We start from the raw sequence: 5,315 nt of genomic DNA, 5'->3' as shown, positions 1-5,315 counted from the left end.
GTTTCCTCTCACTCTCATAATTTAAAGCTTAGTGACTAATTAAATGAAACCATCGAAAAACCATTGGTCAAATCCCTAACTTAGAGCTGCCTTCACTTATAGGATATAGACAACGTACGAAGACCTGTGTTCAATACTTTTCTTTGTTGATGACCATGTTTTGCGTTCATATATTATTTTGTGAGAATGTTAAAAATGGTCTAATCAAACATGATTTCCTATCAAATTGGCACAAAATATAAACATTGTGCCCTTTTGTTCTGTGGCAAAGCATCCTTTATTATTAAGTACTGATAGAGAATTAACTTCAACAACACCTCAACACCAAATAAATGCAGATAAAAGTTGAAATACTTTAATGAATATTTTTAAAATTTTGAATTAAACATAGAATTACACTAAAATTTTACTTTTGTGAGATTAAGATGGGGTTTATTGGTTGGGTGAACTCCATAAAATATCAATATTATTGCGCCTTTCTCATTATTGAGTACCTACACCACCTTAATTTCTGCTAAATTAATGTCGCCTAATATTTAAGCTCGATATTCATCACCTAGCAGTGAGAGCAACGCTTAATGAGAAAAAAGTTGGGTGGGGGGGCATTTTGTCGAACAAATAACGTTAATACTTATAAAGATAATTTTTACCTTAATAAAATAAAAAAATAAGTTAAAAAATTAACAAAACACATGTATAATGTATTAAAATTTATGTTTTTTAATCCTTTATTTTATTTCTTACCTTAATAAGATAAAAAAAATTTCTTGCTGCAAAATTCTTCTTACTTTGCAAATTATTGTTATTTCTTTTTTCTGTCTTTTGGTCTGTATCTTATCCATTGCAATTCTTTTTTCTGTCTTTTGGTCTGTATCTTATCCATTGCAATTTATCTTGATATCGTTCAAAGCCGCCGACAATGTATGAAGTTATTAGAGGCCGGTCAGCATATATGGGATCCAGAACAAATTAAAGCAGTCAAATGGGGCATTCATAAAGAAACACATGCAATTTGTCGGTCCCCACGTTCTAAGAAAAATTACTTAAAGTATCTACTTGGTTTCTTCCTATAAATCATTAAAATATTATTTTTTTCTTTACTTTTATATTGTTGCTGGTGTGAAGATTATTTGACATAGCTGAGAATAAATCTTAAATTAGACATATAACGATTACTTTAGTCATTTCTTTGTGTAAATTTCAATGATGTGGGTTCTGTTATATTTTATTATTTGTCGACGTGGTCAACCTTGTTGGATTTAATAGATTTTGTTACCAAAGGTACTTTGGTTTTATTTTAATTTAAATTTGGGGAACAGTAAAATATGTGGATTTAATTAAATTGGACAGGACAAAATTTAACCATTTTATGTTTGACTTTTGTAATTTACAGATATGCATGGCCAGCTTTACTAGAAATTAATTGTTGCAACTTTAGTAGATCGTTCAAAGCCGCCGAAAATGAATGAAACTTTTGGAGGCTATCGTCAGGATTTCCTTCGCTTGCGGGAAATCCAGATGAGCTGTATCAATATATCGGGTTTGGTGTTATTTTGGTGCAGTTTTAGTATCCTATGATATTGAAATGTCGTAGTTTTTTTATTTTTTTATTTTTTTATAAAAGGTATTGTAATTTTTAAGTTATAATTATTATAAAAAAATTATAATTATAAAATAAAAATTAATAATATATAGTTAATATAAATTTTAAATAATAATTTTGATAAAATTATCAAAAATATAATAGATTTTTTATCAACAAGTGAAAAATTATATCAACAAAACTTCTAAGATATAACAATTAATGTTTATTAAATATTTTAATATTGTAATTTTTAAATTACAACTATCCAACATCAATTTGAAATACATCATTTAAATATAATTACTGTAACAAATTTAATAGGTGTTCAGCCCATCAACTTATACTCTATTTATTTTCTTCCCAACAGAAACTCTCCAAACCTTGAAATCCTCCACCAAGAAAGCCCACGGACGCACGATCGTTCATGCTAAATGCAATTCGAGAAGCACAAATGCCTACCGCGTGCTTTTTAGACGACCCGACCTTTGCAACAAATGGCTGCCACTTTAATAATAAGTTTGATTCTTAACTAATAATTTTAACAACAATAATAAATGTACTATAAATTTTTCATCACATAAGTATGAAATTTAACTCAACTTAACTTCATAATAGGTAGTGTTTATAAAAAAATTTAACAATATAATTTTAACAATTACAATTATCCAATCTCAATATCAAATATGACCTTAAATAAGATATTTTGAGTGTTAAAAAAAATATTTGAGTGTTATAGAGTATTATTCTTTTTTTTTATGACATGTGAATATATTTTTGTGATTGAAAAATATGTACAAATGATGATAAGGAGCGAATGAAAAGTAACAATGCTCTTGGCCTCGAGTGGCTAAAGGTTTTTCTAATTTAATTTGTCAAGACGCATATTTTGCTCATATAAATGTAAATAAATATGAAACAACGTTAAAGATCACCACATTACTTGTCATTTTCTTGAAAATTGACATAAAATTTGAATTTGTCGACTTTTATTTAAAGGGATATGCATTATCCCTTATTAGCATACCTCAAATAATAATACTACATATCCCAAATGTTAATCGCAAAAAGCATCCCAAGTAAAATTAATGTTGCATCCCATTTGTAAATTTATTCAAAATTGTGATAGAACCCTCGAAAATAATTTATTTACTCCTTTACCGTCAAACGCCTTTTACAATTAAAAGTCCTTTCAATATATGTTTTTTCGCTTGGCTGTAAATTAAACAAACATGAGACAGGAAGTTTAGGAAAAATAAAACTGTCGGTTTTTTCTCAATCATGACAGGTTTGTAATTTTGTAATTTTTACTAAACTATTTTACTATCACTCGACAATCTGCACTTCTCCACAAAAAAAAATAAAATGCAACAAGCTATTGTAAAATTAAATTTTTAAACGTGTTGCCTGTATTTATTGATTCCTTTTTGTTTATTTTTAATTATTTAGTAGGTATTTCATCTACATTATTTTAATCTGGTGTTAGCGTCCAACCAATATTGTTGCGTGGCATTAATTTGTATACATAAGTTATGGTTATAACAGTATTGTTTAAAGATTTTGTTGCCTAGACAATATTTATTCTGTTAGACGAACAAAGATATTTTCAACTTCCGATAAAATAGAAATATGACTTAATAATCAAGTTATTAAGCCAATTAGCCAATGGTTTTTTTATTATAAGGTTGAAGATGTTAACCATCAATTATTATATGAGCAAGTATACCTACGAGGGGAACAACAACTAAAGTTGAAGATTGTGGCAAGATATGCACTTCGGATTGCAAGTGTTCGGGGTATTTTTAGCAACGTGAGTCATTGAAATGTTGGATTAATGCTTATGATTAATTTGAAAACTCTGACTAATTCCCCAACACTACACATGTTATATTCATAAAGGTTAACAGCATGTAGTTTTATCAATTATGGGAAGCGGGTAATCAACTTGAAGCTCAAGTGATGTGCATGGTGAAGGTTATTTGATCGTCCCGTTCCTTTTATTATGTATGGCTAGCGTCTTGCTTAATTTGATGGTTGAATTCCTTCGTCCGCGCCACACACCACCATACCGCCATCCCCCCCCCCCCCCCCCCCCCCCCCCCCCCCGCCCCCCCGCCTTTTTCTTCTCGAGGAAGATTGAAATGTTTTTAGACTGCTAATACTAATTGAATGAAAGAAGATTTTGTTAATGACAAGTTGTTTGAAATGGGTAAAATTTCAATTCTCTTAGGAGTCGAGATTTTTAACACCCGGAAAAAAATATCCTTATAACACTCTTGTTACAATAAAAAGTAGTAATATTTGATCCTCTTATTATATCTCACTAGCCCCTATTTTTTGGTTAATTCCATTAAAAATTTTCAACTAATCTTTATATCTCAACATACTCCACAAGATCTTAATTTCCGCTTATTATAATTTTTTTTCAAGCACTCACCACATAAAACTTATAAAATCTATTTTAAAAAGAAAAAAAAACTACCATAATTAATATAATCTCTTGCTTTCTTTCTAAAAGTTTTATCCGTTATTGTTATAACCATAAAAAAAGAGTTGATACTTCTTCATCATCCTCTGTTGAGTACTATAAATTAATTTCTTTTATGATTACAAAAGTAGAGCATACAATATTTGAAAAAAGATAATAATTTTAAAAAAGTTAAAAAAATAAGAAAAATTAGGGTTTAAGAAATTAATTAGCTAAATTAAACAATAATAGAAATTATCATGTAGATGTACTTAAATGCTATTTACCATTTTAAGTCATTTCATATAGGATATACTATGTATTAGCATAAAAGTGATTAGTGGGAGCATGTGAGATATAATTAGGGGTCAAATATCACAACTCTTAAGTAAATTTTATTCAAAATAAAAAAGGAATTAATTTACTTTTAGTTGCTTGAATAATTTCAATTGAAGAGTGAGTTTTATAAAGAATGTAAAAGGGTGTCAAAAATAAGGACGCAATGTGTCGGGTCAGGCTCGATTTTGGCCACAGAAAAAAAAGGCTCGACAAGAAAAAAAAACCCGATCATTTAAATTTTGGGTCAGGTCTATTTCGGGTCATGGTAGGATCGGGCTTTTGTCCAAGTTTGAATTCCATAATTTTGAAGATTTTTTTAATATTTAAGTAATTTAAAATAAAAAAATGGAGATAACCTCCCTTAACATAAAAATTACTTAAGGTCTCAATTAGATAGTATATAAATAATAAAATAAACATAATCTAAAATCATATCTTATAAAGTTATACAAATAAAATTATTTTTTTAATTTTAAATTTTGGGTTGAGTCAGGTCGGGCTTGAATCCTGACTCGAATTTTAATGGGGCTCTTATATTTAGGCTTGAACTTGACTCAAAATTCTTAAATTCAGGTGAAAACTCGGGTTGGGTCAATCGGGCCAATATTTGGGCCGGTCTTTTTTCCATGCATGGTCAAAAAGTTTATTGATTTCTTAGTTAATTAAGTTAAGGTCAACACTTGATAGGTCTAAAACGCCCACAAAATTAGGGTTGGCAAAATAAGGGTTTGGGCTGAGCTTTTTCAGCCCCCAAGTTATTGAGAATAGATCCAAACCCTTTAAAAACCCATCCAAAATTAGATGGGCTGAGCTTGAGCCTTTGATAATTTTAAAATAAATTTTGAATAAAGTAAAAAGACATTTAAATTAAAGATAATTATTCAATACATAATAGAATAATAGTTTAATAAACGAAATATTAGTAAC

Source organism: Citrus sinensis, chromosome 3 (genome assembly GCF_022201045.2).
Source record: "Citrus sinensis cultivar Valencia sweet orange chromosome 3, DVS_A1.0, whole genome shotgun sequence".
In the NCBI taxonomy this organism is placed as follows: domain Eukaryota; kingdom Viridiplantae; phylum Streptophyta; class Magnoliopsida; order Sapindales; family Rutaceae; genus Citrus; species Citrus sinensis.
The sequence above is the reverse complement of the archived record's forward strand: the minus strand, read 5'-3'. Positions refer to the sequence as shown.